The sequence below is a fragment of the Hordeum vulgare genome, chromosome 2H (genome assembly GCF_904849725.1).
Source record: "Hordeum vulgare subsp. vulgare chromosome 2H, MorexV3_pseudomolecules_assembly, whole genome shotgun sequence".
NCBI classification, from domain to species: domain Eukaryota; kingdom Viridiplantae; phylum Streptophyta; class Magnoliopsida; order Poales; family Poaceae; genus Hordeum; species Hordeum vulgare.
Genome location: NC_058519.1, coordinates 227,068,970 through 227,079,207, shown reverse-complemented (window position 1 = coordinate 227,079,207; position 10,238 = coordinate 227,068,970).

The following is a 10,238-nucleotide window of genomic DNA, read 5'->3' as shown; positions in this document are numbered from 1 at the left end:
GCGATCTAGAATCGCCTAAGTAATAACTTTCTCCGAGTGTGCACTAAACGTCGCACTCGGGGACTTAGCTGCGATCAAGAATCGCCTAAGTACAAGTTTTCTCCGAGTGTGCACTAAACGTCGCACTCGGGGACTTAGCCGCGGTCAAGAATCGCCTAAGTACAAATTTTCTCCGAGTGTGCACTAAATGTCGCACTCGGGGACTTAGCTGCGATCCAGAATCGCCTAGGTAATAACTTTCTCCGAGCGTGCACTAAACGTCGCACTCGGGGACTTAGCTGCGATCAAGAATCGCCTAAGTACAAATTTTCTCCGAGTGTGCACTAAACGTCGCACTCGGGGACTTAGCTGCGATCCAGAATCGCCTAAGTAATAACTTTCTCCGAGTGTGCACTAAACGTCGCACTCGGGGACTTAGCTGCGATCAAGAATCGCCTAAGTACAAACTACCTCCGAGTGTGCACTAAACGTCACACTCGGGGACTTAGCTGCAATCAAAAATCGCCTAAGCACAAACTTTTCTCCGACTGTGCACTAAACGTCGCACTCGGAGACTTGTCCACGATCACAAATCGCCTAAGTACACAATTGCCTTCGAATGTATCCTACAGATCCACTCGGGGACTCAACACACCCTCAGTGAGGCTCATGTAGATGTCAAGACAACTGACAATTACATGAGTAGCAGAACCTCATTGAGACTCATGTAGATGTCAAGACAACTGACAATTACATGAGTAACAACTCGCTCCGAATACGACCTTGCAGTCGCACTCCAAGACTTAGCCGCGATCACGAATCGCCTAAGTACACAATTGCCTTCGAGTGTAACTTACAGATCCACTCGGAGACTCAGCAGACCCTCAGTGAGGCTCATGCAGATGTCAAGACAATTGACAATTACATGAGTAGCAGAACCTCATTGAGACTCATGTAGATGTCAAGACAACAGACAATTACATGAGTAACAACTCACTCCGAGTACGACCTTGCAGTCGCACTCCAAGACTTAGCCGCGATCACGAATCGCCTAAGTACACAATGGCCTGCGAGTGTATCTTACATATCCACTCGGAGACTCAGCACACCCTCAGTGAGGCTCATGTAGATGTCAAGAGAACTGACAATTACATGAGTAGCAGAACCTCATTGAGACTCATGTAGATGTCAAGACAACTGACAATTACATGAGTAACAACTCGCTCCGAATACGACCTTGCAGTCGCACTCCATGACTTAGCCGCGATCACGAATCGCCTAAGTACACAATTGCCTTCGAGTGTATCTTACAGATCCACTCGGAGACTCAGCAGACCCTCAGTGAGGCTCATGCAGATGTCAAGACAACTGACAATTACATGAGTAGCAGAACCTCTTTGAGACTCATGTAGATGTCAAGACAACAGACAATTACATGAGTAACAACTCGCTCCGAGTACGACCTTGCAGTCGCACTCCAAGACTTAGCCGCGATCACGAATCGCCTAAGTACACAATGGCCTTCGAGTGTATCTTACATATCCACTCGGAGACTCAGCAGACCCTCAGTGAGGCTCATGTAGATGTCAAGACAACTGACAATTACATGCTCCGCATGTTTTCCATTGGCTTCACCAAGAAACGCCAAACAAAAGCCACGAGCCAAAATCGTGTCAACAACTCTTTGGCAAAGGAAGAGCAAAAGATTCGGTTCAAATTCAAAGTTCGTCTAAAGATAGTTGGTTCGATGTCGATCAAGCTTATCCACACCGAACCACGAATGTGACGGCCAACAGCAGTGGCCAAAGTTTCATACAACCAACACTCGGCATACCGAGGTAAAAGTTTTTCTTAAGCATCATCAGGACTGGCACTGGGACTGGCAGGCTCCACGAAAGTGTCGAGGTCGATCCCGTCTGTGATGCGAGTGGCGCTCTCAAGGAAGGTCTCCATGAAATCTTCGAATCAAAGCTTTTTGTTGTTGGCGACTTGCAACGCCTTCAACTTCTCTTCGCGAGCCTCCTTGCAGTGCACTTGGACCAGCGACAGCGCCACGTCCGCACCACAGCAAGCCGCAAACTTCTTCCACGCCTGCACTCGGCTCGGGACCTCCTCCAGCCGAGTCATCAACCCTTCCATCTCTTTCCGAGACTCGTCTTCGGGCCACAACTCCTTGTCGATTCGGCCGACGACCTCCCTTAGTCAACCAATGAAAGGTCCCACTTTGCCTAGGCGAATGTGCGCTCGGAGCATGTCTTGATTGGCGTCCTCGCCGAGTGGACGTTCGGAAGAACCGACCGCTCAACGTCAGCTGCTTCAGCCTCAGCGTCCATGCAAAAATCTGCAAAGACAAGACGAGCAAACAGTAAGCGCAGAATGAAATACATAGTCAAGAAGCACTCGGAAAAACAGAACTTACCACTGAGAAGCGCAATCATCTTCCTTGCCCAGCCACTAACGTAATTATCCTGCGCTATGCACCGCCTGTTCATCACCTGCATCTGTCCCATCAGCTCGGTTCTTTGTTTCCCCATTTTCTCCATTTCGGCCACCAATGCCTTGTTTGCCTCACGGGACTCCTCCAAGGACTTCTCTCGTTCAACCAGAACACCCTTCAAACCAGCCAAGGCAAGCATTGCTGCATCCAGGTCCGCAGCAAACTGAATCTTTTCAGCCCTCAAAGCGTCGTACGCCGATCCCATCTCGCAAGTCTTCTGCAAGTCAACGCGAAGAGACGGTCAGACACATTCAACAAGGACAACAATAAAAATTCCAAGTTCTTCAGACCCCTGCCGACGCAAGCAGTCGACAGCGGTCTCGGGGACTACACCCAGTGGGTTCACTAAGAGTGACCCCACTGGCATGAACCTCAAACAGGTCCGCCCTATTGAGATACATAACAAAAAACAAGCCTATGAGGTTACTACTACCCGACCTGAGTAAAATTACTCTCGGGGACTCATCCAGTAGGTGCACTCGGGGTGCCCCCACCGGTAACATTCGAATAGATTAGCTTTGATCTGATCAACTTAAAGAAAATTTATATAAAGACAACTGCCGGTGCAAGCACTTGACACAAGTCTCGGGGACTACACCCACTGGGCTCACTAAGAGTGAACCCACTGCAAAATAATCCTAATGTATCCGAGTACATTGCTTAAACACCCAGTGGGTTACAAGAGGAAAGTAAATACTTACTAGCCCACTTACTCGGATATCGTCCCGGAGTTCCAAGCTTCGCTTGTACAAAGACGCGATGGAGTCGTACGCTCTCTTGGCATCACCCGCCATCAACTCCGCCTTCACCATGGCCTCCTTGGCAGCTCCCACCTGATCTTCCCGGAGGCGCCAGGCGTCGTACTGGACAGTCGATGGACCTGGCACCACAAGAGACTCCTTGGGCATCCCAAGCCCTGTTCCAGTCGGTTCAGCAGCGATAAGTGCCGTTTCAGTCGACGGCATCATCTCAGTCGGTGGCACGTCCATGGCGGGAGTAGTAACCGGTGGAACAACCTCAAGGACAGGCACCATAGCTTGCTCGGACCTCTCCTGGTCGTCCTCCTCCATGGGAATCACCTCTGAAGGAAACCCTACTGAACGACGTGAGATCACAAGAAAAAGGCAAGACCAAAGACAGAATTCGTGAAATAATAATGTAAGCTCTCGGAGTCACCACGACGTACCTTGCTGGGATGTGACGACGTTGTCTGTATCCATGGGATCGTCCCCCTGGCGTGGCAGAGAAGTGGCAGAGGTGGCAGCTCTGTCGAGTAAAATTCACTCGACCAATATGCGTGAGTCCAATCAAATACTGGAAGAAGATAGAAGAATACACTTACGCTGAGGCGACGGGAACGGCGATCCTCATCCGCGGCAAAGCCTTCCGAGGCTTGGATCCACTCGGTTTGGCCACCTTAGAGGGCTGGCCCGCGGGCTCAGCAGCAGAGTCCCTAGTCCTCTTTGTGCTCCGAGCGCTCGTAACCACGGGAGTAGCTGGCAAGGCACTCGGAACCACAGGAGCAGCTGGAGGGGCACTCGAGGCCGCTGGGGGAGCCGACGGAGCCACGGGTTCGTGACGGCGTTTAGTTCGAGGCTCTGGGGGTGGGGGTGGCGAGCTCTGTTCCCCATCTTCCCCTTCTTCTTCTCCGGACTCCTCCTCCGCCTCTCCACTGTCGGATACATACTCGACGCTCTCCACGCTGCCCTCCTGGCTACCTTCCTCTTCCTCAGCTGGATTCCCGTTCGAGACAGGAGAAAACCAGTTGGTCCACGCCTGCATGAGACACAGTTGACAACATCAGACGTGAGACAGTAATACAAGAAAAAGCGATAAACCTAAGACAATTGGGTGCACTCGACAACTTATACTCACCTCATTCGAAGGAGAGTTGTCCGCACGGAAGGGCTTCACTCGCCGGGCTCCTCTGGGATTATCGCAGGCGCATGTGATGTTGAGGACCCACGACGCCACCATCTCCCCGGTCACGCACTCGGGGTTAGTCCGAGTGGAGTCCTCAGGCCCCGTGTAGTGCCACATGGCATGGTGTCGAGCTTGCAAAGGCTGGATACGCCGACCTAGAAAAACTTCCAGCAAATCTATGCCAGTGACTCCCTTTCGGACGACCTCTACAAGCGCATCGGCCAGAGGCTAGATCTGGATCTTCTCCATCTTCGTGAGCACGAGCTGCCTAGGCGGAGCTGGTCGGTCTAAGCTAAAAGGTGGTAGTCCAGTGGCGGCATTCGGGCCAGCAACGTCCTGGCAGTAAAACCAAGTCGACTGCCACTTCCTAACGGATTCAGACAACTGAAGAGCGGGATAGCTACTTTTACTTTTCTTTTGGAAGCCTAAGCCTCCGCGGAGCTGGAGGAGGTGAGTTTTGTCATCCGACTGGCTCAGCCTTTTGATGGTTTGAGATTTAGCAGAGAAGATGTGCTTAAAAAGCCCCCAATGGGGAGGACAGCCGATGAAACACTCGCACAGCACGACGAAGGCGGAGAGATGAGCTATTGCCTTGGAAGGAAAATGGTGGAGTTGTGCCCCGAAGTGGTTCATTATACCTCTGAAGAAGGGATGAGGAGGCAGAGAGAAGCCTCGCTGCACGTGACTGAGCAGTAAGACGCGCTCCCCCTCCTGGGGCGCCGGCTCGGTCTCGCCCTCCGCCGGCAACCTCCACGTCTTGTGCTCGATCATGCCGTGCTCCACCAGCTCCAGCATGTCCTACTCCGTCACCGTGTAGGGGAGGAAATCACCCTGGATCCAACCCGCCGGCAGTGCTCGCTGCCGCCGCTGAGCAGGAGCCGCCGCCTTCCCCTTCTTATTCCACGCCTCGAGCTTGCTCGTCTGCCCCTTTATCATGGTGGAGGCTGCGGACCCACGGGGGAGAAGGAGAAGGAAGGAGCTAGAGATGCGCAGGAGGTGACGAGAGAAGCGGGGCAAGTGCGAGCTATCAGGCGAGTGCAACGAAAAACCCTCGCTGTAGGGGTTTAAATAAGGTTCCGACTGGGTCACTAGCAGGTGGCCCCAAAATCTTATCCCCTGACCGGTTGCTGCAATATTAGTGGAGGAGATAAAGGCGCGGAAATCGAGGCGGCATATATTACTCGATTACGATGTCGTCATCCCCGCCGAGCGCGCGGCAACCAAAATTTGAGGATCCCAGAAAATCCGCCGCTGTCAGTTGATACCACGGAAGCACTCGGTCCGTGACGGTTCGTTTCACAAATACATCCACTCGGATCACTGGTCAAGAAGATAAAATGGATCGAGGCAGACAACGCCAAAGTCGCATCCATACCAGTCGGATCCGTACTCCAAGCATCGCTTCGTCGTTCCAACCCCAATCCATTCGGGGACTAATGATGGGGTTATAGTCCTAGGGTAGGGTCATAGGCCTGCCCTATGGGTCCTACCCAAGGACTACCCTTCGTAAAGGGTAAGGCCCTTAGTCAGTTCCGACTAAATTAAGGACTTCCCATCATCCAGTCGGTGACGATTCCTCCATCATCTAGTCGGAGATGAGCATTCAGAGCGTATCAAACTTACCGACTGGATTCCACTCTGTACATCGTAACCCCCGTGGAGGGCAACGGTCATACGTTTCCATGTACCTTTATTAGCATTTAAGACATACGTTACCTGTAACGTAGGCATTTATTCGCCACTACTCCACCCCTGTGCACGGAACCGTTATGAAGGGTAGCGCACTCTATATAAGCCGCCCTTCCCAACTGGTGCAGGGGTTAGCAATTCACTGTATTCCATATTCCACTCGACAACAATCTCCCAAGAGCAATGAGACGTAGGGCTTTTACCTCCACTGTAGAGGGGCCTGAACTCATACAACCTCGTCGTAGCTAAGGCTCTGCCCATCCTTTCGTACCCTACACATCTACTGTCAGACTTATACCCACGACACACGTGATGCGAGGTCAGAGGAAGAACCAGAGGAGTATGCGAGGGCGTTCTTAGAAATGCTGAATTCGTCACAACAACTTCTTCACGACTACACAAATCGATGCCATTTGGATGCCAGCGGAAAAACAATGTCTATGAAGACCCAGTTCAACATGAGCAGAGATAACTTTGATACAATGATGACCTCTTGGGGCCTCTCTCTCCCTAAAGGGCACAAACTACCTAAAGTACGAAGCGAAGAAAACCCTACGTGCACTTAAGATGCCGTATGAGCACACACACGCTTGCCAAAACGGATGTGTCTTATTTATAGAAGAGTATGTAGACGACAAGTATTGTGGCAAGTGCGCTCCCCTAGGTATACCGAGAGAGTCCTCCCTGATGGTACGTAGAAACATACCAAATTCCCTGCAAATGTTCTTTGATATCTTCCAATCCTGCCAAGAATTCAACGCCTTTTCTTGAACGAAGATACGGCCTTACAGATGGTATGGCACAGATATGGGATAGGAAGCGACAAGGATGATCATGGGAGACCAATGTTGATACATCCGTCTTGTGCCCAAGCATAGAATAATTTCGATCGATTACATCCTGAGAAAGCAAAAGAGGCAAGGAATGCACGAGTCGCCATCGGACTCGATGGGTTCAATCCATTTGGTTTTGTCTCGAAGACATATAGGTGTTGTCATGTGTTTGTTGTTCCCCTCAACCTCCCCCAAACGTCCTAATGCAACGCAAGCACATATTCCTATCATTGATAATTCCAGGGCCCCAGTATCCAGGGAAGAATATAAATGTGTACCTCTAGCCACTGATAGATGAGTTTAAAGAATCTTGGGTGAATCAGATACACACATACGACACTGCTAGCAAGAAAAAATTCAATATGCATGTTTGGTACCTATACTCAATGCATGAACTACCAGCCTTTTCACTTTTCATGGGGTGGTCTGTGCATGGGAGGCAAACCTTTAGTGTCGTTAGCTGCAACATGGTCGCAAGTGTTCTTGCTTTGATTTCCATAGACAACATTTGTTGCCTGACCATCCATTCATACAACACAAGAAGAACTTCATAAAAGGTGAACTTGTCGAACACTCGGCACCACCTGAGATGACAGGTGAACATATTTGTAATCAGCTAGATGCTCTCGAGCCTGATCCCATCCATCTAGGGTATTTCTTGGGATACAATGAAGAACATGCTTGGACACATAGGCCATGCTTCTAGGTTCTCCCCTACTTCCATCAGCTCGAGCTTCCACATAACATTGATGAATGCACGCTGAAAAGAATATCGTCGAGGCCATTTTTGGCACATTGTTCAAAATTGCTGAGAAGACGAAGGACAATACTAAGGCTATACTAGATGTGATGAAGTTATGTGATAGACCCGAACAAAACTTGCGGCAACGCATGGACCGGAAGAAATGGACGACGCCATGGGCTAGGTTTGTTCTTACAAGGGAACAAAAGAAGGAGATACTCATGTGGTTCAAAAATTTGTTGTTCCCTGATGGGTATGTCGCGAATATAATGAGGGCAGTGAATCTTGATAAATTGAAGCTCAACGGGTTGAAGAGTCATGATTGGCACATATGACTTGAGCGGTTAATGTCGGTCATGATTCGAGGCTATATCCGTGAGGATGATTGGGAAGTATTGGCAGAGCTTAGCTATTTCTTCCGTGTTCTTTGTGCTAAAGAAGTATCTCCTACTGTGATAGATGACATGGGAAAACGGGCACCCGAGTTGATCTGCAAGCTAGAGAATATATTTCCACCAGGCTTCTTTAATCCGATGGAACATACAATTTTACACCTCCCATCTGAGGCAAGATTGGGTGGCCCTGTTCAGACCCATTGGTGCTATGGACTTGAGAGAATGCAAAAGACTCTTCGAGCTAAATGTAGAATTAAATGTAGAACTAAAGCATCCATAGCCAAGGCATTCTTGGCGGAAGAGGTGAGAAACTTCACGACATCACGCTATGGGGCAGATATTCCAAGCTTGCATAATGCAAAGTCTTGTTACAATACCGGTGACCCCAAACATGAATCCAAGCCCAGCCTCTTCAAGGGGCAACTCAGACATGTGGGTGCTTTTGGTTCAAAGAATCTGGATCTCAAAGAGTGGAGCTCGCTTACGTTGTATATCCTCACCAACTTAAAATAAGTGTGGTCATACATTGAGTAAGTGATTGGTACATCATGTAACATTTACTCATATGTTTGTATCTAACTCCGCTCATTTCTCATTACTCAGTGATTTCGTTGCTCAATTGTCAAATGGAGGGGTCGAACATGATTCACTCGAAGAGTATTCTTGATGGCAACGGAGACGACAATTGCGGTTTCATTTCTTGGTTCAAAGGAAAGGTATATATACTTCTTATTATGGAAGAACTTAAGTTGGTATTCCGTGCGACTAATACACCAATTCTTCCCGCTTAAACTTGTAGGGTACGTCAATATTGGGCAACGAGTTGAAACAAGTTGCTAATGGCTTTGACTATAAGGTCGGTACGTTTGAGAAATACAACATCAATGGATATCACTTCCGCACACATGAGAACGAGGAACGTCGGGACGTTCTAAAATCAAGAAACACAGGAGTGTCGACTATTTGCAATGGAGTTGAGTATTATGGAAGATGAAATATATGAACTTCATTACTTCAATGCCAATCCTCCAAAAGTTGTTGTCTTAAATGCCATTGGTTCGATCTGGAGAAGGTTAGGCGGAGAGATGATATTGGGCTAGTTGAAATTTGAGAAGACAGCAAATTAGAATGCGAGGATGTCTATATTGTGTCTCAACAAGCGACACAAGTTTTCTATCTCAAGTACGCATGTCAAAAGAAGGCACATCTTAAGGGTTGGGATTCCGTGTATGATATGCCGCCACATGGTAAATAATGTTCTCCTGGTGAAGAGGATTATCAACCACACATCAACCCCGACACATATGATGGAGATTTCTTCCAAGAAGAACATGGGCCTAGAGGCCATCGCAACATCCATGCATGCATGAAAGTACACACTGATAGTGATGATGACGAAGAAGAAGTAGAAGAGGAAGAAGAGGTTACAAACATGGAGGACCTATTCATGCTTGAGCCGTTACGTCAAGGCATTGCCAATGATATTCATGATGACAGCCAACACTCAGACGACATCGTTGATATCATGCGTGATATTGATGATGACGAGGAAGCTGAAGAGGAAGACGAAGAGCCGTATTCTGATCCAGATGATCCCGACTATTCTTATTTGTAATATTAAGTTGTAATGTTAATTTTGTACTAGTTGCTTTACCATGATCTCGAACATGCTGTAATGTTAGATTTGTAATATTTTGAACTTATGTTTATTTGTTTGAACTATAAAGTTGTATTTGTGCTATAATCTCCTTTGTAATTCTCATATATGTATGCTTTTAACTTATGCTTATTTTTTTGAATTATGGTGTTGTATTCGTACTAATTGCTTTACTATTTTTTGTAGACGGTGAGAGAAGCATGGTGGGCCCGCATCAAAAAAGGACTGCTAGTGCTCCGACAGAGAAGGCCGCACTCAAGATAGCGAGAAATCTGATCACTAGCTTTCTCGCCGATCCTCCCGAGGCACCCTCCCATGCTCAGCCTCATCGAGGAAGAGGCCGAGTACAAGGTGGACATGGAGGAAAGGGTAAGACTAATCCGGTCCGGCCTTGCACGCCAACACCTGCCGCGGCACCACCTAAGGAGGTGAGATTGGAGGAGCTGGTGTCTCACTCCCCCTTGTCTGAGGACGAGCTGGTGTCTCACTCTCCCATGCGTGAGAACGTGACAATGTCTCACTC